This window comes from Ambystoma mexicanum, chromosome 4p, assembly GCF_040938575.1.
Source record: "Ambystoma mexicanum isolate Mex_15411 chromosome 4p, UKY_AmexF1_1, whole genome shotgun sequence".
Lineage (NCBI taxonomy): Eukaryota > Metazoa > Chordata > Amphibia > Caudata > Ambystomatidae > Ambystoma > Ambystoma mexicanum.
Window position 1 is genome coordinate 254,329,825 of NC_090927.1, and position 27,082 is coordinate 254,356,906.

The window sequence follows — 27,082 nt, forward strand, 5'->3', positions numbered from 1 at the left end:
GGGCTGCTCCAGAGTAATTCAGTTCCAACCCTAAAATGTCCCGCATATAGTCTCTAATATATCATGATTCTGGTATGAAAATGTTTCCTGTTATATCTTGTTTTTTAAAATAAGACCGAAAAATGTATCCGGATGTATAAAATGTATATGTTCCCCACACCATTAATAGTGGTGGAAAAATGTCTAGGAATGTCTATTGCCGCTTTGTTTTATCATCCTAGGAGAGATGAAACCCGGAGACTGACCACGGAAGACGACCTGGAGACCGGGAGCAAAGATCCGAGGGGCCCGGGGTACCGCCCAATATTCCCATCAGGACAGGCGAGGAGAACCGATCGATCCAACCGGATGGAGGAAAAAATGCTGAACTGTGCCATCTGCAGAATTGGAAGAAGATGATGCAGACATACTAGCGCGTGGATCAAAACATCCTTTGCACCCGACTCCCCCTCGACTCGAAATCAAAGCGCAGTCGGGCGGGGGGGCTTGTTGGGTGTCATGACCCACGTTTGGACTATTATGCTGCAACACTTGGTGCTGTGGGCTTAGGAAATCCAAGAGGGCGGAAATGCCCACATTTACGCCAGAATCCTGGAGAACCGCGCAGTCTTTGCGCACAACAAAATGGTTGCCTGACCTGCCATCCACCATTGTGAGCGTGACGTTCCGGAAGCACCATGGGTAAAAGGTGGTGCCCAAGGAAAAACAGCAGGGCCTGTTGGCTCAAAAAGCGCTTTGAAATCACCTTTGTTTCTCTGAAATGCAAGCTAAAAATGCCTATTTTAAACATTGCAAGATATTCAAAAATCTCACTGAACACCAGCAGACATTTGGCAGAATGTATTCTTGTGTGCATACTAAATCTGGAAAGAGAAAGAGCCCAAAACAATGTTTATAACAAAACTGGCTGAGCTGTGGATGTCAGCAGCTCAAGTGAAATTGGACTGAAAGACATTAAAATCTAAAGGTTTAAAATAAATGAGTGACCTACTGTTGAGTGTCACATAGTTTGCAACTGTTAAATGTCATAGTTTTGAACTTAGAATCAGCGTTCTAGCTGCATGTGTAAAAATTGTAAGTTTGATTTGGATGAAGAAAAACTGGGAACCAAAGTGACATTTAGCTGAAGCCTGGCTTAAGAGAGTGAATTCTGCCCGGCAACTACCCCCGACAGGAGTTGAAACTTGATCAGCAGCTGTGTTCAAAGGCCTGGCTGCATTCTGCTGCCCCTGCCAAAAGGAGATGACACCTCTCTGATTGAATTAGGGGAGTGGCACCTGGGGACTACAGGAAACTAAACAAAGCACTGTCCTTGGCCCAGGCAAATGTTAAATTAGGGGGGTCGTAAATGGCTTCCTCTTGGAAGGGAACGGAGAGGGGCACTGCATCTGTGAGCGAGCTGAGCTTGGGGGAAGTGGACAAACCAGAAATTCCACCATGTGCTTTGGAAAACCACACCCCTCTGGGCCAGAGCCTAATTTTAAAAAGATGGATAATTCGTAGTACGGACTTGTCAAAATTATATAATTAATATAATTATTCTTGTGATTTTTCTGTGCACATTTTAAGAGGTGTTAGGACTCTATGGTATGTTCTTGGGGGTAGTAGTGGAAAATAAGGTATTACTCCAAATGTCTGTATGTTAAAAATCTGACACTTTATCATCTGATGCCCATATTCCTTTTGCATGTTTGTGTAAAATCTGGAAAGTTTAGAGGTCGTTATCTGGATGAAAAGGGCAGAATTCTGTCATAAGTGGACACGACATCTTACAAAGACAGGGATCGGATGGTTTGGGGCTACAGAAAATATGTTAACTGGACATATAATATTAGAAAAATGGTACATAGATAAATATGTATTTGGATCAGAAATAGAGTTGTGTGCAATTTGACAAGGGGAGGATCCTCTGACCATAAACCTACCTCATCACTCTGACTCACAACTCAGTTCCCCCAATGAAGGGAGAGAGGAGAACTGGGCCAATGATAAGTTGAGAGGGGCAGGCTCAGTTATGCTACGCACACACCCACTTTCTAAAGACATAAAAAGAGCCACTGGAAGCCAGACAGGGACATTCACTTTCCACTTTCTTGCGGGACGCTTTGCCGGGAGACTCCAGACTTCAAATCCATCAATCTCCAGAGACCAGAACTTAACTCCAGAACTTGTAGCAGAGAGGCCTGAATCCACAAGCTGAATTTTTTTTCAGCAGGCCTCCAAATCATTTGCAAACTATTCAACAGCCGGGCGAGCTGTTTGAATTCTTTGCCAAGAACTTTTGCCAGAACCGGTAGCAGACCCAGAAGGCAGAATTATCCAGAGAGACCAGAGATCATGAGAGACCAGACCCAGACCAGATCGCTGAGAGCTGACCCAAATCGCTGTGCGCAGAACCAGTACCAAGTGGCGAGAGAACCACAGCCAATCCTGACCCGATCCGTGACGAAGTCGCATTCCTGTCCAAAATATAGTGTGAGTACTCAGCCAGAACTGTGCAAAACCAATCTCTTAATTTAAAATAATCTAATTCAAACTATTTTAACCTATCTAGAACTACACCATAGCATTGTGTGTCCTTCTGAGACTTTAAAGCTGCAAAACTGTAATCTGTCATTCTGAAACTTTAAAATTTCATTTCTGAAAATCTACCTCCACAAAATCGTCCGTATCTCTTGCACCGTTTGTGATAGAAGCGAGATTTATTTTAAAGCTGAGCCTCTAAACTTTCCAACAAGCTCTAAACCAACTTGCTACGCCTTATGCTTCCTCCGTAATTGCGCTCGACGCACGCGACTAAATTGCCGGGATTTGACATTTTGCTTCATTTCAGCCACGTGTAAAAATATTTGTCTTTTGTTTCCTTTGCAACCTGACAATCATTCATAGAGCATTGCTAAAGGGATCCTGAACTAATTTAAAGTAGCTATCACCCACCCTGAATCTCTTATAGGGAATTAAAATCATCTTTAGCATATTTTGCCCTTCTTTGCATACCACCTTTAAAGTACTTTGCCTGTGTTTAAAATTATCCCCGTTTCTCTAAGCTTGCTAGGGGGGGAACTGAATTCATATTGTTCTGTGATTGTATTCCTGAAGACTGTGTGTGTTACTTCCACCTCCTTACATTGCATAGAGGGGGGGTGAATTGCCAAAAGGGGAAAAGTGATTCTATTACCTTTTGCTGAAATCATATCAAGTTTATTACTGTGTTGCTTCTTTTCCACCTTGCATTTCCTTGTACCATATAAAGCATTCTCAGCTACCTTATCCTCTATACTACTCCTACGTAATTAAACCAGTGTGCTAGTATAACATCATCCATTGTTGATCACTCACTGTCATATGTCTAAGTGTGATATCAAATATTAATTTATTATAAAAGTGTGGTATATATATTGTTTAATTATTCAATAAATCGTTTAAATTGCAAAACAAACCTACTTCTTGGCTCAGTGCGGTCAGGGGAATTCAAAGAGAGGGGTGTTATATAAGGGTTTATCATCCAGAGTATAAGGTGTCATAAAAATATATAAATAAGGGCTTCCCTTGAGCAATCCCAGACAAGGCACTGACTTAGTGGTACTGCTTGATTGGAGTCATTAACAACCTTCCCTCCACAGAGAGAAAAACTGATCTAATGAATTTATCTGTGAAATATAAGGAAGAAATAATCTGCACAAAACAAGACTCCTATAATTACAGAATAAATCAAGCTAGCTCCAGCACTAAAGAGATATTTGTCATCCTCAAAGAGATGGAGACGCCTATCACCCCCACAGACCCATGTGTCAAGGACAAACTCTGGTGTACCAACATTCAGAATGCTCTTACTAATAAAATAGCCACTCTTCAAGCTAAAATTGAGGAATAATGTCTTAACCTTCAAAAGACAGGTACTCGCCACAATAACCCAAAGCCTACCATCAAACCTCCACAAGACTTAATATTCTCCAAAGTCTCTGTTCTATAGGCACAAAAAATCATAGCCTCCCTGAAACCATCAAATTGCCAAGGCGATAGCTGCCCATCACAAATAATTAAAGATGCTGCTAGAGACCTAGCTCCATTCATCTCTTAATTAATCAATGCATCATTTACAACTGGTATAGTACCCAACAATCTAAAAGAATTGTGCGTTTTACCCCTCCTTAAAAAGCAAACCCTAGATCCCACCATCCCCAAAAACTATAGGCCAATTACCACAGTCCCTTTTTTACTAAAGATACTGGACAGGGTAGCCTATTTACAAATCGAGGAATATCTTGAGACCAACCATCTCTTAGGAGCGCGGCAATCCGGATTTAGGCCCCTACATGGAACCGAAACTGCATTAATTGACCTAAAAGTTCAGATAGACCAATTTAAGGACAACAGGAACATGGCCCTGCTACTACTCTTAGACCTATCGGCGGCCTTTGATCTGGTTGACCATAAAGTATTATGCAATCACCTTGCCTCGGCAGCCCATTTCTCCCAGAATGCCATTACCTGGATACAATTGTTCCTTAACAACAGGACAATGCGGGTCATCTCTCCATCAACAGCAGCAGACCCCACTCCCCTTACATGCCGAGTCCATCAAGGCTCCTGTGTATCACCACTATGTACAACATTTTCACGAAGCCCTTATTCGATGATCTGAACCATCTGGGTGTCACCTACACTAACTATGCAGATGACACCCAGATCCTCCTTCCATTGACAGGTGTTTTTGATGATGATGTATTATTAGTGAATAAAATGTATCTAATCATTCAGGCACGGATGACCACTCAAGGACGTTGCCTGAATGAAGATAAAACTGAACTGAGCTACTGATTGTGGGTTTGTCAGCCAACCTGAAGAAACGAAATACAGACTATGCCTTCGTCAATATGGATGGAAATCAAATTACTGTAGCTAGGTTTCTACCTCGATGCTACATTAAATCTGCACAAACAAGTAAATGCCACAGCCTCGGCTACTGCACATACAGGGAAATTGATCAGGGCCTGTAAACCGCTGCTCTCCGAGGAAAGTTGCATTACCCTTGCCAGAGCACTAATACTGTCCAAGCTGGACTATTGCAACAGACTTCACCTGGGAGCAAGGAAATATGTCACCAATAAATTACAAACCCTGCAAAATAACACCCTGCGATCTGCTCTAAGCATCTCAAGAAGATCTAACATATGCGAAACAAGACAACAGCACAAATGGCTGTCGATCAATGATACCCTTAAAACCCTGTCCCTCACCCATAAGTCTCTGAACCACGCAGTTCCCCCTTACTTAACAGAAAAGTTTAACCTCAGACCCTCAACTAGAGTCACCAGATTATCCAACACTCTCAGCTTGCTAGTAGCTAGATACAAACCTTAAAAACCACCAACTCATTTGTAAGCTACAAAAGGAAGTCTATCAAATGGCTTGTTGAGAAACACTAACCTTAGGCCTCACCGAATTAGCTTGGATCCTCTAACTGACCTTTGGTCCGTATACTGCACTGTACTTAACTGTCAACTGTATGATGTATGTATGTGTAATTCAAAATCAACATCTGTAATATATGCAATTTTGTATGACATCTGTAATATATGTAATTTTTGTTTGACCTCTGTAATACGTGTAACTGTATGACATGACCCTGTATTCCAGTAACATTTTCAAATGCCTAATGCGCCCAGATAGCTCCGGTTTAAGGTGCGCTATAGAAATAATAAAACAAACAAACAAACAGACTAGTCAAATGAAGTATCCACTGAATACTTTGTGACTTTCCCACCGACAGACGTGCGTCCAGTACCTTATACCACACTGCCCATCTCCCAGATAATTGAGCTTCAAGGAGGGGCGACTGAGAGGGAAAAGGAGTTTTGGTTACGGAGAGGATATAAGCAGTCTCCGACAGATCTTTTATGGAGACAAGAGAGCTCCGAGAAGACAGTGATGCCGCAGGAATTACTAGCAGTAGCATTTGAACAATTACACTCCCTGTCTGTCATGATCACCAGTAGAATCCCAGATCACCCCATGCAAGCCATTTTTTTTTTTAATTTTTTTTTTTTTAATTTAAAGTGCATTAGCCACAATTTGACTTTTAACACATTTCATACACAATGCATTAACATAAACAATAAAAACAAACATTTGCAGTTTTTAAATAAAAACATATATCATAATAAGAAAAAGGAAAAGAGTAAAGGAAGATCTAACCAACACATTTTTTCACAGAACGAAAAATCAAGTTGTTACTAGCTTCAATTCCTTTAAAACTCTACCCACTTCAATTGATAAAGCCATCTCATTGCCGGAGGATAGTCTCGCCCAAAAATCATCAGTATTCAAATGAGACTCCTCATGAACAAATCTGCCAAAAGAACTGGCCCTGATGCTCCAAGTCCCGGAACACTTAGAAAGTAAATGCTTAGTAGTCTGAACTTCCATAGTTAAGCATCTATCACATATTGGTGCAATACCCCCTTCTTTATCCCTTTTAGCAAGCAATTCCAGGGTAGGGAGTAAATTTAAACGAAATCTCAAAAAAGCAGATCTAAACCAAAAACTAGGGGACTTCTTAAGATAAGCCGGAAGAAACGATAAACGCTTATCTAACAGTGTCAGGGAGGCTGATCTTTTAGTTCTCCGCATCTTATCAATCGTGTGAATCCAATCAGTTACTTTCAATTTTTCCTTCACTTTTAGAGGATTCTGTAAAAGGGACTCAGCATCAGAATCACAGCCAGACAATAATGCTAAACATGTTAGTTCTAGTCTACACAAAAAAACATTATTTCCTTGTTCCCGCTCTACATCAATTTCCTCAAAAAGTGAGTTCCTAGGGGGATCAAAAATTGACCTATAGAGAGTAAGCCATTTCCAGGCTAGCCATGATCTAAGTGAAGACAAGCCAAGCTCATATTGTAAGGAAACAATCGGAACACAATCGGGGATGCCCAAAGTACGTTTCCAAATCTTTGATTCAATAGCATCCCAGTCTAGTTGGAAGGATAGAGGATTGTAGTCCATGCCATATAGGATTATGGGAACTACCTTCCCGATTTAAAATCTTATAAGGGGGAGGATGGTAAATCTGCCAAACTTAGAGTGGATTTTGTTCATCTGAGCTCCCAATTTGATCAATTTTAAATCAATAGAGGCCATCAAAGTAAGCCTAGATGGGAAGGATCTTAATTCAGCTCCCAGAAAGGTTAATTCGGAGACAACCTCTACCAGGGAGAAGTCTAACTTACAGATCAAAGTGTTCACTATTTTGTTAGGCCTCCTAAATACAAGAATCCTGGATTTTGAGGGATTTATTCTTAATTTATTAGTCCTGGCATAAGATTCTAAAGCAGTTAACAAACGCTGCAACCCCACTTGTGAGTAGTCCAAGACTACTATATCATTGGCGTATGCTAGCCATTTGATTTTTACATTACCGATGGAAGGAGATATTAACCCAATATTCTGTAGCCAAGCCGCTAGATCCGCCATACAAAGGATGAAAAGCAAGGGAGCTAATAAACAACCTTGGCGTACCCCTCTAGTTATCCTGATTGGATCAGAGAGCAAACCGGACCTGCCCAGTCTGACCTGCATATAATTGTTAGAATGCAGCTCTATTAGGATAGAAAGTAATCTAGCAGGAATAACCCAGGAATCCAATTTTCCCCATAATAGATTTCTATCAACCATATCAAATGCCTGGGATAAATCAATCCAGGCTCCAAAGAGAGCAGGGCCCCCCTTGGTGAAAGACTTTGCCACAAGACAACTCAAGACTAACCCATTCAGTGAGGTAGAAAGACCCTTTCTAAAACCAGATTGCTGCTTCGGAATAATTCCCTTTGTTTTCGCCCAAGATTCCAATTCGCCTAGAACAATGCCCGAAAAGATTTTGCAATCGGCGTCTAGGAGAGAAATGGGGCGATAGTTAGAAGCCAGTAGCCTATCACCCTTCTTGTAAATAGGAATAACTATTGAATGAGTCCAAGAGTCAGGGATTCTCCTCTGGACAATAATATTGTCAAAGAGGGCTTTAAGGATCTTTGCCCACATTTCTGGATCCGATTTCAAGATCGAATTACTTAAACCATTCGGACCAGAAGCTCTGGAAGTTGAGGATTTTTTAATTAACAATTCTATATCCAGAACGTTAAACTCAAGAAACCAACTATGGATTACATCCGCAACCGAGCATATCGAGGCGTCAGAACCATAAACCTTAGAAAAATGGTCAATCCAGACCCCCTCTTGAATAATAGAATCTTGTTTCTGATGTTGAGTAACCTCATTCAGATTCACTAAAGTCCAAAAATTTCGAGAATTCCTAAGAGACAGGGCGTAAAGCATTCTCTCAGCCTCCTGTTGAACTACCAGATGATTATGTGCACAAAGCCAATTCCTATAGTTATTTTTCAGCTTTACTAACCCCTCCCCATAGGCCTTCTCACATAGGCCTGATCTCTTTAGGATAGATATCCGAGACCTCAATTCTTTTTTACGAATTATAATTTGCACATTAAAAGTATGTTTATGCAGCTTGTGTGGTTTCTGCGCGGGGGGCTCCACCGACGCCTGTACAGACAAAAAAATTCAAAAAAACACTAGGGATACAGAAATCAGACAGATACTGAGTAGATAAATGGCTCGTCCTAAAACGCAACTCGCTATTTAATAACTGACCTCCTTTTTAGCTCATGATCATATCGAAGAGTTACTGGAGTGCAATCATAAGACAGAGCCATCTTCAGCATAGCATGGTCATCAGGGTTCCCATCTCCAACTATCAAACTATTACAATGTTCAAAGATATTTCTAGAGACAAAGAAATAATCTATCGTGGAGAAAGAGGAACCTCTATGCCAGGAGGGGGAATTAGGAATATCCCCCCTAATATTTCCATTCAACATATATAGATTCCATTCCTGCATACATTTTAACCATATTTTGCCATTAATAGACTTCTGCTTATTGCCTGATCTGGGATCCACAGTGGAAATACATTGGGAGTTAATGTCTCCGGCAATAAGAATTTCATCCGCTGGGTAACGGATAGAGCAATCAAGTAAACCCTCCGAGAGAGCACACAGAAACTCACAAAGTGGAAAAATAACCGGGGTCCAATACAGGTTTGCCACAATCCAACTTGAACATTCATTGGAGTTTCTCAAAGATACTCTCACCATGAGGATCTCCTGGGTGCTATTTGAAACAATCATCGAGGATTTGAACATCTCGTTACTAGAGGCTACCAACAAACCCCCCATCGGTCTGCCCACCCCAGGAGCCAGAGCCAACTGTTGAAAAATTGAGTATCCAACAATACCCACTAGACCAGTTAGCCAAGTTCTTGAAAAAGAATTAGATCGAAAGTTTTAAAAATTTTCGATCTCCTAGGCTCCTCAGAGAAGGATGTGTAGCCTCTAGTGTTCCAAGATAAGACATTGACCTCAGTCGACCCTAAAGCTTCGGATGGGTCATCCCCAACTTAAGAAAGACTTGAGAGATCACTTCAGGTAATATGTCCCACATATTCGTTATAATAATTGGGGAAATATCCTTACTGATTGCCCCCAGACAGTGATCGTGATTGACTATCTGACGGGAGTCAGTGGGAGTAAGTACCGGGCAAGTCCGAGAGATCTTCAGTCCCCTCTGCTCCCATACCACCGCCTCACCCATAATTAAATTCAAACCCAATCTTGATTTCAATTCTATTGCCGCTATATTAGTATCAGTGTCACATGGGAAGCTCACTGCTTCAATATCGTCTAAGTACTTCAAGGCTGGGATTGACTTCATTTCCATAATAATTGCAGAGCGATTTAACGGAGAGTCAAAACGTGAAGATGCAACAAGTCTTGATAGAAAAACTCTCAAATCTAGGTTCTGTTTATACAATTCATCAGGCACCTGGGATGCTGTATCGAAGTTTCCACTTTCCGTCAAAATTCCTTAACCAGCTGGAGCATCAAATCCTAGAGCCCGTGGTTCACCATCAGACAAAAGGGAAGCCAATCTATGAGATGGACGCTTCGTTACATCAGCAGTATTCGCTTGTGGATTTTCAAAGCTAGAAGTGGCCCCCTTGGCACCATGATCTACAACCACCCTCGCTGATTTTTTCAAGAAGATAGGAGCAATTTTAACCAGAGGGTTAGGCAGCAGCTTTTTTTGTTTAGCCATTAGAAAGATCGGTGCAATTTTTTTTGGTTGGTCCACATAGTCAGTTTGACTTCCCATAGTCGATTTACCTATCGTTTCATCCATAAAATGTACTTTTTGGGCTTTTGATTTGGGAATTTTCTTCCCCTTTTTCGAGCAAGGAGTCTTAGCCAAACCCTTTTGAGATTTTTCAAGGGTTTCAGAGCCATCATTTGATTTTCGTGGATGCTGATTAATTCCAGAATTAATCTGTTTTTTCTTTCCTTTCCCCTTTTTGGTTATGGGGGTGATGGCTTCATTGGCTATTAACTTCCTATTTTTTCTCTTTTTTTGGACTTCCCATTTGATTTCTTTTTCTGAGGGACTGGTAAATCCGAGTCCGAAGAAGAGATATCTATTGGAGAACCCTCAATTGGGGCCCCAACTTGAAAGTCACTATCAACCAAAGCAGCCAATCTCAGAAACTCCTCCATCACGGATATCGAGAGGGGAGTAACAACATAAATGGCCTCAGCGTGAGGGGGAATAGAAGGACCCAACGGACCTTCCTGTGTCTGGTTATCACAGCGATCAACTTTTTCTAGTAAGATCATAGACACCTTTTTTAAATCCCCACATAAATCAGTCAAATGGGCCATTTTGCACGATTGATCCTTTACTTCTTTATGGAGCTCAGTCAAAAAGCCTCCCAATGATTCATTAACTGCTGATTTTAAGGCTACCAAGGCAATTTCATTTAATTCCAAATCCTTGTTAATCTCCATTAGTATACCCGTATGCTGATAGACCTCAGTTTTCAAATTTTCCAAAACATTAACCAAAGAAGATAAAACAAAATTTAAAGCTGTTATAGTCGGTGGCACTAGTACTTCAGGGGAATTCTGAACAAAGTCAACCGGCCTCTCATGTTCGAGTAAAGAGGTTGGCAGCTCCTGAAGGATCTCGTTAGAACTTACTTCGACCGGCCTCAAAGTCATTCCAATGTCGGGAGCCAAGGCTGCCGCTTCCAACTCCAGCATGTCCTCATCTCTAGGCTCATTAAAGTCCTCACACCGATGAGTCAAAGAATTCTCTAATTGGACTTGGCCCATCCTAGGGACTAACAAAGGAGGCATAATATTAGTCAAAGGAGGCTCACTTGAAGAGACTAGATGGTTTGAAATCACATTCTTCATGGTGGAGGTCCTCAGGGTGAAGTCAATATCACCCTGGAAAAGCGCACAACTGGGTTGATTTAAAGGCATTGACAGGTCCTCCCTGTGCGATAGAGAATCAGCCAGACCCGAGCCAGCTGGAGCCTGATCATCTGATGGATGAACACTTGGTGGGGGAAGAAAAATACCACCACCTGATTTATAAGGTTTAAAGAAGGATGCCCTCAATCTTGCCTTCTCTTTGCGTGGTGCCTTCTTTCCCAAATCCACCGGAGTAGAATGTAATGGTCTCTGAGCTTCTGAGGAAAGAGACGCACTGCGAAGATCATACATGACCCCCTAATAATTCAAAGCTACGCTTTTGCTGAAAGTAGTGCTTCTTCTAAATTGAGTCAAAAGCCTGAAGCGGGAAAAAAGAGGAGAGGAGCAGCAATGCAACGGACGGCCAGCAGACTCAATCCCTGTCCACTACCTATCTGCTACCTCCCTCCACTCCTACTTTCACCTGGTCATACCCTTGTCACTTATTATAGCCACAAAGGGTAGTAGTGGGTAAACTCGCAACACTTCGCAAAGCGGTTTAGATTAGGGTAGGGTAGGTTAAATAGGGTCAGATAGAAATAGGAGGGGGACGGGCGTAGGGCAGCTTCTTTAAAGATGCCTTTTCAGCCTCTATCAACCTTTATCAGTTATAACAGTTTTGAGGCTGTACCCAATTTCATCCAGTAACACCCCGACCCCCCCACTTTAGCCTAAACCCTTTACCCTTTACTTTTTAGCAGTTAGCAGTTAGCCGACAGCTATCGACGACCCACTGCCACACACTCTTCTCCCCGCAGCACAACTCACTCAGAGCGGGTTTAGCTGGTTCCACGGGCTCTACCCGGAAGAGACCCGTGAGAATCCAACTGGAATTTGCAGGACCGGGAAAGACTGTAGTACCGGCAGCGCTCGAGGGAAGTCCAGGAGCAGTCCAGGAGCAGCCAACACTCGGGGGCTCGGGACTCAACACTCGGCACAAGCAGCAAGCCGGTCGGCCTCAGCTGGGCTCCCGCTCCAGCGATCCGACCGCGATGACGACACCACGACTCCACTTCAGAGGAAAGGACCTAAAGTCAAAAGACGTCAGCCCGTATGCCTGTAAGCCCGTCAAGCCCCGTCAAGCCTGTCAAGCCGCACTGAATGAATGCAGAAAGCGAAACGGATCAGCCGCTTCCGACAACTTGGAAAAGTGTGGGTTTGTACTTTCTGTAGGCAGACATTCATCATGTTCCTCACGCAGCCACAAGACTACTATCCACAAGGCAACGGAGGGCTGGACCCCGTTGCTACGCTCCTGGTGCACACACCGTGGTTGCCATGATATGCATTGAGGCAGCTTTGGACACCCAACATGGCCGCCATAAAGACTGCAAATAATCTTTTGCAGGCACAATCTAGCAAGCATGGGTGTGGTTGCTATATTAACCACACCCCAGGCTTTCCACCTTGCTTTGCGTTACACTGCACTGTGCAGCACAACTCTTAATGCCGGCTCTCAGTTTCAGCTCCGGCCCCCTGCAAAAGGGGGAGACAAGTGTCCAGCGCAACCCCAGCAGCAGGACAGAACATCAGTTCTTGTCCCTCAATCCTCCGAGTCTCTGCAGAAATGGCAAGGCAAGCAGGAAACAGAGACATTGTTCTATCCTCCATGTACCATGTTTGTCCCTTAGCTGCCGTGCTCATGCCTCAGTGCTCTGGGCATCTTCACTGCAAGGGCAAGTACCTGCTACTCCCAGAAGAACAAGGCATTTCTCTATCCCCCTCACTTGCTGCGGTCATCCCTCAGCAACCGTGTTCGTCACTCAGCGCTTCAGCTCCAGACACAGATCCTCTGTGGCATGCTCAGGGACCTGTAAAGAGACACAGAAGGCAATTAAAGGCACAACAAGGCATATGCAATGCACAGCAAGTGACAAGGCATGTACAAGTCAGCGAAAAGGCTTAGAAGCAACCAAGAGTCCACTGAAACACCAAAAGGCAAGACAAAGCACAGCATAGTGAGCAGAAGGAACTAAGGAACTTTCACAGGAGAGACTTTAACACAGATACAGCCGGTCTGGGCAGCGCTAGTGAAGTAACTAGAACAGATGGAATTGGTGAGTCCAGCCCTCCAGGGGTGGGGCTGTTAGCTAGGACTCACCCACAGAAAAACAACTGAAAACATGTTTTGACCCTAGGCATCCTGTATCCCGCAAAATGCTGGCCATTCCAGGTTGCCACATCCAACATACCATTCCCACTCCTGCCACGCTACACCAGTGGTGTCTTATGGTTACACTACATGGAGGTGGGGCAGCGAGTAGTGGGAACAGTTATCAGAGGGTCCAGACGGTCCTGCAGAATCCAAGGTAAGCATTACACTGTCACATAGTTTGAAACAACACATTGCCACAGACATGCAGGATAATTGGTTCACACCAAATATTCAGGGGAGCATCACTGATATGGTCGTCTGCTGCACCAAATGTCAACATTTTAGCACAGGATGACACTATGAACGTTCCGGGGGACGTTGCCCAGCCCTACTGGGCCATTCTCGGAGTTACATATAGACTATGCCGATGTGGGGGAGTGTTGCAATTGATCTAGGTACCTAATTGTGGTGGTCTGTCCCTTCTCAAGGTGGGTGGAAGCAGGGCCATGTGAGCTTCCAGATGCCAAGTGTGCTGCAAGATTTCTAGTGTGGGAAGTTTTCGAGTGGGGTGTGTGCAAGGTTTTGAGGTCAGATAATGGCACACATTTCATCAATGCATTATTCCAACAGCACTACTTGGTATCAAGCATTGGATGTGTTCGATTTATCTCCCACAGGCCAGTGATGTTTTGGAGAGAATAAATGGCCTCCTTAAGAGTAAGTTATCCAAATTGTGCACCACATTAAATAAAAACTGGGTGCACTGTCCACCTCTGGCCCTTTTTAGTCTACAGATGCAAACAAGTAAAGACCATCATCTGTCATCTCACAAGGTGCTCACTGGTTGGCGCATGCATACCCCCATATGTCATGACCCTTACCCCTGGCCCTCACTGGCAAGTCAGCCTTCCAGTTAGGGCCAGGTCAAAGGCCTTAAAACCTCATCCAAGACTCTCTTGGAGTCAGTCCTGGCGCCTTTGGCGCCAGGCTCATAACCATCATGAAGACCAACATTAGAATGGGACTATTTACTTTGGACTATTTAACTTGGGGGGGTTCAGCCAACATGGAGGCACACATATAGCTTAGTTACAAGGAACTGAGCTATGCGGTCTAGTCTTTTGGGTGTGGCAGGCCTGGGACTACTTTACCTGGACTACTTTGGGTGTGGCAAGCCTGGGACTATTTTACCTGGACTATTTTACCTGAGACTATTTAAACTGCACCCAAACAGCAGAACATGCTTTGCGTTATTCTGCTGTGGGCAGCGTAACGCTCACCGTGTCCAGTTCTTTGATGCCAGTTTACCTGAAACCAAGGACCTGCAGAGAGAGAAAGAACACTACAAAACTTACCTGGAACAGTATCCTGTCTTCAATCCATCGCTGACTTCAGTTCCACTCACCTGAAGGTATGAACTCCATCATCCGGCACCGCATACATCCTGGAATACCATAACCTGAAAAGAGGAGAAAGAAAGACAGCATTAGTAAGTGTTTACTCACGTTTCCTCACGAATGAAGAAAGCCACACAATTCTTAACTGGGTAGTGATCTCCTGGTCAGTATCATTGCTGGAACATTAAGGTGCTCGGCGAGGAACATCGCAACCTGCAAGGAGAGAAAAGACACAGGTTAGCAATATAAAAGGTGAAACAGCGCCGCGCATTGCGCATTACTCACAGGACAGCATCGTGCACACCACGCTTTTGCCTACCGGCCCATGCTCATCTTCAAACTGCATGACAACACGAAAATACCTTTCCATACCTAAAAGGAAAGAAGCAAGACATTATTATTTGAACTAAGATGAACATAAGAACTGCATATAAAGGGCCTCATTACGACCCAGGCGGTAAGTTACCGCCTGGGTCGTACCCTACACTACATTTACACCATGGTGGATGGCAGATTTACCGCCCCATTGCAAGGTGAGTGGGGCGGTAAATCCCCATTTCCCATTTTACCCTTCCCCATTCCCATTTTTGCCCCATAGGGCATAATGGGAGTGGGGAAGGCGCTAATTACGCCACCGTAAATTACGGTGGCGTAATTAGCACCATGGTCCCTTAACGCCATGGATTTTAGCGCCTGCAAAAAGCAGGCGTTAATATCACCATGGCGCTAACGGACCTTGTAATCAGGCGTTAAGGGTCGGCGCCGTTTACGGCGCCGTTAACCCCTTAACGCCTGATTCGTAATGAGGCCCAAAGACTGTAAAGCAGCAAACCTACGGAGTCACAGCCGGCCTGGATTTCCAAAGGGGGGCTTGCACCAGTGAAGTAACTTGGTCGCTGCTCGCCCCCATATCTACCCGCCCCTGCCACGAGGAGCAGGACGGAGAATCCACCTTTTACAATATTAAGGTAAGGAGAAGGCCCAAGGGGGAGGAAGGAGTTGAGGCCAATGGAGGTGGGAAAATATAAAGACAATCTGGTATTGAATCCAGCTCTCCTATGTTGCAGACCCATCTTTAACCAGAGGCCTTACCAAGGGACCGGGAGAGGGTTTGAGAGTGCAAATCATACAACCAGGGCTGAGTGGCGTCCCCGTGGATACCAGGTGAGCGTAACACCGTATCCCCTGTGAGAAGGGGTTCTGGTGTGCATAGGACTGCAACGGTTTTAAGAGAGGAATTCAGGGAATATTTGATGACACAAACTCAGGCCATTAAATGTGTCTACTGACAAATTGCACCTCCCAGGATTGCGACTACAGAGACGCCCAATGCTGCACAGACAACAGGGACAGATCATGAGCACATAACGACTGGACCACTGCTGCCGGGGGATTATGTCTACGTTCGCAACTTTGTGCACGGTTGGAACAATCCTCGGTTTCAAGGACCATACAAAGTGGTGTTTTGTACCCCCCTCACAGTTAAAGTCAAGGAGTTCCACCTCTCTAATGTTCATAGGGCACCTCCACAAAGTACAGTGGTGCATCAGTTGTCTTGAGAACAGGGGTAACAGCACTTGCACCCCCAGCAACTTACCAACCTGTATTGAGGAGACAGGGGCGTAGTGTCACATCTGAGTGGCAGGCCAAGGATCAGCTGCTAGCGCTTTACTTTTCTTTTTTTGGGAGCGCTTTTTCTCTTTTTCCTCTCTCTCCCTCTTTCTCTCTCTCTGTTCTTTCTCACTTTCTTCCTTTTTCATCCTTTCGCTCTCTCTCGTTCTCTTTTCTCTCTCTTCCTCTCTCTCTCTCCCTTCTCTTTCTCCCTCTCTTTTCCTCTCTCTCTCATTCTCTTCTCTCTCTCTCTCTCTCATTCCCTTTCCTCTCTCTCTTGCAACCTCTTGTTCCCTCCTGTTTTCTTTTTTCCTTTTGTAAAGTGTACATCGTGTACAATTCTCCCTTTTTCAATGTCTAGTGTGTCTGTGCTTCTATTTCAGGAAAGAAGAAGATGTGCGCAACGAATGCACATAGTTTGTTAAGTAGGGACCTGAGACATATAGACACGAATGAGAGACTGTAGACATATATACATTGTTGTGTGTCAGCCATTGCTGGAGAATTGTGTGTGATATTGTTGATACTACTAGTAGTGCATGTGGGAGGGCATAATAGAGAGAGGTCCTATAAAGGGGCAAATGTAGGATTGTATATTATCCAAATGGAACGATACATATAAATGTTAATAACATGAGTGGAGTTACATATATCAGCACTAATGTGAAAACGAATAATAATAATGGAAATGCATTAACTGACTCCGATACGCAGCTTACCACTGTGAAGGAAGCAAAGAACAAGGTTATTTACAATAAGGAGGGTATTGTCTGCCACTATTGGAAGTTATAATGGCATTTCTCATGGTACTAGTAGAATGAAAAGAGAAGCAAGATGAAAGTATGACACATATCACGGGTTGGGCTTTGATGTGATTGAGGATATTCATCACCCTGAATTCTCTCATTCCTGGTACTCTGATATGAGTGGCATGGGGAGAAATGCTGTAAATGGTAGTTGTTATGTGTGTTTGCTGATTCAGCACTGATAGGGGTTCCCAAGGTGTTAGTTCCACAAGCATTCCCAATTACAGAGGCACAATGCCTGGTTCATCTTGCGCTATGCAGAAAAGAAACATTCCAGGCACACAGTGTGGAATTGCAAATGGTGGTTTCAGATTTTGTAAAATGTTCTGACGACCAAAGAAACATCAAGTTTACCTTTTCTGATGGTGCAGGACAGAAGTATGTCAATAATAACTGGGATGACAGCACACTACCTTGCCTGGTAGAAGGACTAGTGACATATACCAAGGAAAGGACAGCACAAGTGGTCAACTTCTGTGCGCAAATCTGGACAGAACATATCACAAAGTTAACAAGTATTGCAACAATGGAAAAGCTGCTGCAAGTGCACAAGGAAGAAGAGTATAAGCTCTGTTTCCACTTTGTCGGCACAAAAAAACATTGTAATAAAACTCTCTTGATCACAGACATGAAGAAAGGAACGGCAGCACTGATAGACTACTACTGGATCTGTGGTCGACAAGCTTACTTGCACCGCCCAGCTTCATGGAGGGGCTCTTGTTCGCTGGTCACATTGCATTCAGCACTATTGGTAATCCCAGAAGAACACCTGTGGGGGGAGGGCTGCCTACAGAGGGGCCAACAGGTTTCCCCACAGTGCAACCTGAAGATAAGAGTGTGCTGCCCACGCAGGCGCCCCACATCTGGCTAGGGATAGGACAGTTCAAGCAACCACAGAGGATGAAAAGATCGAATTACATTTCTAAAGACTCTTCCACAGTGGTTGCTGACATACCAGATGAATTCAGACTTTTTAGTTCAGCAGAATAATTTTTCAGCTCTTTACTGTTGCCAGGATTGCAGACTGCAGTCAATGCTAAAAGGTTGCAGATTTTGATGTGGGAACTGGTCCAGCTCGCAAACGACACAGAGAATGGGTTCAACGTGATTAAGGTTGAGTTACCAGATTTCTGACAATGGAAAATAGATACGTGCTCGATATATGTTGAAAGCAATGGAGGGCAGGGTTTGCAAAAAATATGGTGATTCCTGTTGCACGTTCCTACCTCCAGCAGACGCATAAAACATCATAATCATTATCCCATTTTATTGCAGCTGTCCATGGTCTGGGTGTTCATATGAAGAAGGAGGTAGGAATCCTGGACAGTGATTGGCTAAATATGTATTTATTTATTTATTGGTCACTTGTTAGGCACTTATACAATTAGCAAAACTGTTTCGAAGCACCCACAGGGCAAACAGGAGAAGGTAGCCAATGAATTACAGCAATGATAAATAATTTAATTAAAAGTACAAACAGATAATGAGAATAAGGGAAGGGGTGACAAACCTACTATGCCTTGTGAGTGTTCTGAAGGTGCACATGTAGAGGGGAGGGGGTGGGGGATCGGTGTTTGAAAGCTCATGGAGAAGTCCTCAGGGTAAGTGCTAAGAGGAGAAGAACGTAAGTGCAACTGCCCATGGGTAGGGTGAACCCAACTAAGTGCAGCAAAGACAGCGGCTGGGATGAGAGATATGGGGGGTCAGGGCCCCAAGGACACATCAGGGTCCTGCACATCTGTCATGCTGCTGTAAGATTAGCAGGGAAGAGAGGAGGAGAAGGAGGAAGTAAAAAATAAAGGTCTTGAGGCTTTTTTGGAACTTAAGGGGGTCATGCTCAAGAAGTAGAGGGAGAGGGAGGCTGTTCCACAGGAGGGAGCCAGCCGAGAAAAGTGATCGCCCACCAGCTCTCTTTTTAGCAAAGCACTTAACATGTAGGGAGTTTGTGCCAGAGGAACGGAGGAGTCTAGAAGGGGAGTATTTGGTCAGGAAGCGTTGAAGATTGAGTGTTTCCCGGTTCCAGATAGCCATGTGGATGAGATGAGGGATTTGAATTTGATCTGTTCTGAGACCGGGAGCCAGTGAAGGCTTTGTAGGGCAGGAGAGATGCGGGCCCTGGGCTTGAGGCCAAGGATAAGTCTTTCTGCCCTATTCGGGGTTAACTGGAGGGGACGCCGGGTGGAGGAAGGAAGATTAAGGAGGAGGCTATGGCAGTAGTCTAGCCTGGAGAGAACCAGAGCATGGGTACCATTGAGTCTCTGAGGGAAGGTGAGGAAGGGTAGAGTCCCTTTGAGAAAGAAGAGCTGAAATTGGGACTTCTTGACAATGTCCTGAATATGAGGGGTGAAGCAAAGGCAGGAGTTGAAAATGGCTCAGAGATTCCTAGCTTCAGTGGAGGGGGTGAGGGTGGCGCCCATGGAGACGGACCAGAGTGCAGGGAAGAAGTATGGTTCAGGGGACCCAATAGAGAGAACCTCAGTTTTGCTGGCATTGAGGCAGAGTTCATTAGCAGTGCACCAGGCCTGGATGGCAGTCAGTGATGAAGGAGGGTGCAAGATCGTCTGTGGGAAGTTTGAAGAAAAGTTGTGTATCGTCAGTGTAGCATTGGACATTGGTGGAGAAGGAGGAAATAAGTCTTGCCAGCAGAGAAAGGTATATGTTAAAAAGCCATGGCGAAAGAATGGAGCCCTGTGGGACACCACAGGTGGCAGAGGAAAAAGGGCAGGAGAAAGGGCTGAGAATGTTTTTTGGAACGGTTTTTTGTAATGTTTTTAGGAAGGAGGTAAGCCAGTTCAGTGCCCTTTTTATGAATATAGAATGGTTCACTGAGTCAAATGCGGAAGAGAGATCAAGAAGGATGAGTACAGCAGGGAAGTTGTAGTCAAGAGATGCAAGCAGTTCTTCACGGGTGTACAGAGAGCAATTTCCGTGCTTCTAGATGCTCGGAATCCAGACTGGTGGTCATGTAGGCTGCCAACAAGTTCGGTATGAGAGTTGAGCTGGGGGAGGGCAAGCTTCTCGAGCAGTTTTCCCAGGAAGGAGGTGATGGAAATGGGGCGGTAGTTGGCTGGACAGGTAGGGTCTGCAGAGGGTTTTTCAATGGAGGGGGCGCACAAGGGAGTGCTTAAGGGAAGATGGAAAAGAACCTGTAGCAAAGGAGTGGTTGCAGAGATCAGCCACAGCAGGGGCGAGAGAGACGATATTTTCCTTGTTGGTTCTGGAGGAGCAAGGGGCAACCTGTTTGGACAAGACCTTCATGGAGTTGACAACTCTGGTGACTTCTTCAGGGGAGACAGGCGTGAAGGAGGAGAAGGAGGAAGGAGGAGGGTGAATGATAGAGAGGGCAGGGGCGAGGGTTGGGTTGGAAGAGTGCGTGACAAGGCTGTTCAGTATGTCCTGGGTCTTGGTTCTTTGAAATTAAAATAAATAAATATTGTATTGCCACCCATCGGCCTGATTCATGGTCCATTGTGACCCGTGTTATTTGTAAAAGGGGGTGTGAGACGGGTTGGGTATCGGCTCAATTCGAATTTGTAGAAAATAAAGAAAAAGCATTCTAACCGTGTGTTACATCTAAGGCTAAGGGCGAAGGTCCTGGTCCGGTGTATGACGCCCGACTGGAATCCTTCACAAATCGGCGGCTCGTCCAGGATGTTGGGATTGTTTATTCACCTATGACAGTTTAACAGAGCAGGCTAACCTTCAAGGTAGTGATACTTTATGTGGTTGGAACACTGTGTTACGCTGTAGAAGCGCCTCCCCAAAACAAAAATCCCAAGTATTAGGCCTGTGTATAAAATTAAAGCTAAATCAACCCCAAACTAGACAAAAAGAAACAGGATACAGATTACCCTTACATAAATAAATTAATAAAGAAAGAACAATTTCCAAAATAACCACAGTAGAATGGGCTTTTTGGAGGCCCAACATACTGACAAGCCCGACGCCCTCAGTCCTATAGAATGGATCCGCCGATTTGCTGCTCCACCCACTCCTTGGAACCCATGCACATTAAAAGACAGAAACCTGAGACTCGGCTCTCGGTTCATAACCCCCAAAACACTCGCCAAAAAACACTCCTTTCATCCCGCACACATTCAAGCAAACTCCGCTCAAACCTTGAACATCACCCAATCAGCCCTCTTGAGTACATCTGAACAACCACTAATCAAGGGCGCCCTTGTCAATGCCCGCTCCCTGGTCGCCCATGCGCTAGATATCGCAGACTTCATCTCTGTCAACAATCTACACTTCCTGGCTATCACGGAAACTTGGCTGCACCAAGCAGCAGGCCCAGCCTTATCCCTCGCCATCCCAGAAGGTTATTCAATACTAAGGAAAGACCGGGACACAGGCAAAGGAGGAGGAGTAGCCTTCATCGCTAAAACATCCCTTGGACTTAGATTAATCCCGCCGCCTAGCTTCCGATCTGCAGAACTTCTGTCAGCTAAGCTCCAACTCTCTGCCACACAAACCATACTATTACACCTCCTTTACAGACCTCCAGGCCCCATCACCACATTTGAGGAAGAGATATCTGACCTCTTGACCACCAACACCAAAACAGGATCTCAAATTATCCTTCTTGGCGACCTCAACCTCGGTCTCGGCGACCCAAACGATACCAATGCACTCTCCCTGGAAAGCACCATCTCCCAACTAGGGTTCAAGCTTAGAATCACAGACCCTACCCACAACAAAGGCAGGACCCTGGACTGGCTAGCGGATCTCAACTGCTCTACGACCATTACAAAAAACGAGCAAACTGCTTGGTCTGACCACCACGCCATCTCCTTCTCCATACAAGGGAATCCACAACCAAACTCTCCAACCCCTACCATCCCCCAAACCCTCACCAGAAACAACCGCAACATTACTTTACAAAACCTCTGCCCACTTATAGACAATATCTGTACCCCTACAAACTACGCCAACCTAGATGCAGAGAAACTCGCTGACCTCTACAACAAAACGTTAGAATCAGCAATAGACACCATCGCCCCACTCAAACTCACCAAAGCCAAACCGGCAGCTCATATGAACAAATGGTTCACACCAGAGCTAAAAATCCTCCGAAACTCCAAACGAGCCGCAGAAGCCACCTGGAGAAAAATGCCCAACCTTTCCAACAAAACTCAACTCTCGATAGCAGCCACCACCTACAAAACTGCTATCCTTAAGGCCAAAAAAGAGACATATGATAACAGAATTGAGAACGCCAAATCCAAAACAAAAGAGCTCTTCAATATCCTTAGGGAACTCGAATCCCCCCCCACTCTGGCTGAAACCTGCGTGAAAGATGCAGACTGGTGTGAGAGGATTCAAAAAGCCCTTGCAGACAAAATCACCATGTTACAATCCAAAATCGAACTGAAAAAGCTCAGCCTATCCAAAAAAACAAACCACCCTCCGCCCACCACCCCCAAAACACCTACTTGCCCCCCCTTCTCCTTCTCACCAGTTTCCACTAAAGAAGTGGAAAGCATCATTAAGGGCCTCAAGCCCTCTAGATGCCAAGGGGACTCATGCCCAGCTCCCATCATCCAAGAAGGCGCCAACACTCTGGCCCCCTTCATAACAGCCCTCATCAATGCATCCTTCAAATCAAGCTCAGTGCCCAGTAGCCTCAAGGAGGCCTGGGTCATGCCACTTCTAAAAAAACCTAATCTAGACCCCAATAACCCAACTAATTACAGGCCAATCACCACCGTTCCCTACATCCTAAAGATCCTAGACAGAGTGGCCTACCTGCAAATACAGAAGCACCTGGAAGACAACAACCTCCTGGGTCTCAGACAATCCGGCTTCAGGCCAAGGCATGGAACAGAGTCAGCCCTACTGGACCTAAAAATCCAGATGGACGAGGCAAAGGACAAGGGTAATCTAGCCATTCTCCTACTGCTAGATCTATCAGCTGCCTTCGACCTCGTCGACCATCAGATCCTCACAGAACATCTGATGACCTCAGCGGCCTTCTCTAACCAGGCGACTGCCTGGATCCAGTCCTTCCTAACCAACCGAACCACCCGAGTCTTCTCCCCAGGGGCATCAGCACTCCCTGTCCCCATCACCTGCGGCGTTCCTCAAGGCTCGTGCGTCTCGCCGACCCTATACAATATCTTCACAAAGCTATTGTTTGACCGCCTAGATAATCTAGGTGTCACTTACACAAACTATGCTGACGATACCCAGGTTCTCATCACCCTATCAGGGTGCTACGACGAGGACTCCACCAAAATCAACAACCTTTATTTAGAGATCCAAGCCTGGATGGCAGAGCACGGCCTATGCCTCAACGATGAGAAAACTGAGCTCCTCATTGTCGGCTCCCAACCCCGGCTAAACAAACTAGACCCCCGTTACGCGTCCTTCAACATAGACGGTAACCTAATCACAGTAGCCAAAGAAATTAAAACCCTTGGGGTTTATCTAGACTCTACTCTCTCGCTCAAAAGACAGGTGAACGCAACTGCCTCTTCAACCGCTTACACCAATAAGCTCATCAACGCCTGCAAACCTTTCCTATCACCTTCTAGCTGCATCACACTAGCCAGAGCGTTAGTGCTCTCAAAAATTGACTACTGCAACACCCTCTTACTTGGCTCATCAGAACACAACCTGAACAAACTACAGGTACTTCAAAATAATGCCATCAGAGCAGCCCTCAGTATCCCACGAAACGCCCACATCTCCAGCTTCAGACAAGATGCTCACTGGCTCCCAGTACGAGACAGAATCTCCCTCAGATCCCTCGTCATCGTCCATAAATGCCGCTCTAACGACGCACCCAAATACCTGGCAGACAAGTTCCACAATCACACCTCAACTAGACCAACTAGAACTCCATACGCACACTGCCTCTCTGTTCCCAAATTCTCCCTAAAAAAAGCAGGCGGCGCCAGCTTCCCGGTCCTAGCTGCCAAACTATGGAATGCTTTGCCACCATACCTTAGAGCAGAACCCTCATTTTGGACTTTTAGAGCCAAAACAAAAACATGGCTTTCCAACAAAAATGCCGTTTAATGCACTTTCTCTCTGCTTGCCTTTGTTGACCACCTGTAACCCGGTCTACTAAGCCGTTGTTGTTTTTTCACAATCTGTACTGTATATTTTTGCCATGCTGTAACTGTTTTTAAGTCTCCGGCGCCCAGCTACCCCAGGGTTCGGTGCGCGGTACAAATAAATAAACTAAACTAAACTAAACTAAACTAGGGAGCACATTCTGCACAAGTTATTTGTCAGAGGGGAATGGTCAGAGCAAGATGAAAAAGTCTGGCTAGAAGAAATGATGCAACAGGTCACCGCCATGGACATGGACATGTGGCAGGACGGTGGCCCATTACATCGAGTTTTGAGCGAATTGTACATGACTCTAAAAATTACAGAGGAGCAGATTAAAATTGTCAGAATCACGGCCTACATGTATCTCCATATGGGAGTGATGCAGACAAAGCATGAAGAAAATACAACTCTTTCGCAAAAGCAATCTGAACTCATAACTAAAATGAAGACTGAACTAAAACTAGTGTAAGAAAAATTGAAAAAGAGCCAAGATTCTGAGGCAGAATCTGGAAATAACATTAAACAGCTAAAAGAGGACTTGGCCCTACAACAGCAAAATAATGCAGACCAAGAGGCCCAATTAAATACCTTAAGAGTGGAGTGTCAAGAAAGGGTTGTCTCTTTGGAACAGTGTCAACTGAAAATAAAAAAACAAGTAAGATACAATAACGCCAGCATAGAGCAAATGGCCACTTTACAGAATCAGATAAAAAAGATTGGAAGAGGAAAACAATTAATTAATTCTGAGATATCTCCACTCTCAATCAGAATTTGATGAAGAGCGCCAGAAATTAGGCGCCATAACACAGCAAAGGGATGACCTGGCTGAACAAAGGGGCACTCTGTATCAGGAGAAAGAGGCCCTATGCCAGGAAACATGCAGTTTAAAAACCAATCTGGAGAGAAGGGAGTCAGACCTTCAGATACTGACTGGCATAAAAGAAGAATGTGATAAATTAATGGGACATAGGAGACAAATGGAACTCGAGTTAGAGCAGGCCACAGAGGCTCTAAATGTGCAGAAAAGGGAGGTTTACCTTCTGCAACAGAAATTGTCTCTTTGTTCCCAAACCTTAAAGGCAGTGCAAAGAGACAATGAGGCCCTCTGTGAGGAGAAAGAGGGGCTGTACCAGCAGGTGACAGCTCAAGAGCGGGTCATAGAGGCCAGTAAAGTCCTGGTAGCTGAGCAAAAGGCTCAGATCTTTGCCTATTATCAAGAGGTAGGGGCTCAGAAGGAAAAACTAGCAAGATTGGAGAAAGAGGGTGCTAGATTTAATACAAACTGGAGGGACCCCGAACAAGTAGAGAGGGACAGGGAAACCCCTGATCATAGTATGATGACCTCAAACCCCTTTAAAACTTTTTACACTGCTGAATTCAGGTCTACTGGTTCACATGAGCCAGAAACCATGAGGTTGGCAGAATTATATAGGCCTAGCATAATGGAGCTTGACAGGTCAGCGCCCCCCAGAAATTGATGGACGGGCGTCCCTGTACAGATACAAAAATATTAAGGCTGATCTCTCTGACAAGAAAGTCTCCTATGAGGAGAAAGTCAGGGAATAAGATCTGCAGAAATACTACCACCAAAGGGACCAGTTGGTTCAATTTGCAGAAAAACAGAATGAAATGAGGCCCAAAAAGAGCATTCTGAAGACCTCGACCCAACTAGGGCAGTGGGGGGGACCCTCTGCCAACCCTGGAAGCAGGAAGGAGTCAGAAGACTACTCTCCTGTGCGCCACAGGGGAGAAGAAACTAGGCCTCACCATTCTGCGAGACCCTACCAAGCTCACAGAATCGGGGAGTGCCTAGAAGATCATGAGGGGTTCTCCAACAGTAGCGCCTCTGAGACTGAGTGCAAGTGGACCCAGGTAAAGCAGCAAATGAAGGCAAATAAACTAAAGAAAGATCTGGTGAAGACCCCATTAGGAGGATCAAGGCCATTAGGAATGTCATCACTCCGTACCACAAAAACGCGAAATACTCTGTCTGGGAACATTTGGAACGCTATGAACAAATGATGGACGCTTTTCACCTTAAAGACAGCCAGAACTGCATAGAGTATGCTAAATGGACGTACTCTCCAGAGTACTCCAGTTTCTTTGCTGGAATGGAAGACCAAAACCATTCAAGATGGTCCACTTACAAGGCAGCCATCTTGAAGCACTTTTCAGCCCACAGAAATCCCCAAGAGGCTTGCAAAGCGGCCTATAATCTGCAGTGCAGGGAAGATCAGGCCCCAGGAGAATTAGTGCAGGAGTTAAAACACGCCTTTGCACAAACCACTGGGAGGGTGCGCACGGATAGCAGAGAGTTTATAACTACCTACTTTCATGCGCTCCCAAAATATATCATGACCCAGCTGGTGATGGATTTCCATGATAAAAGATCTCTGGACTGGGTAATAGAGCAGGCTACCCGCATCCATGAGGTCCAAAAACCTGCAGAAAATAAAAACCAGATAAAAAAACCCAAACCAGCCAACACCCCTGCTGCTGCTAAGGTGGCAGAGGGGAAGGTTGCCCCCATTTTAGACCTAGAAATGGAGGGGCCTAAAAATGTACCTACCCAAAACCAGCAAAATCAGAGGACAAGAAGGACGTCGGGCCAATCAGCAACAGGGGGCAGTCAGGGAGGTAATCCCACCAATGGGGCCACTAACAACCCTGATTATGTAAATCACAGATGCAAGGGCAACCAACCTATCTTGAGGTATGTATGGA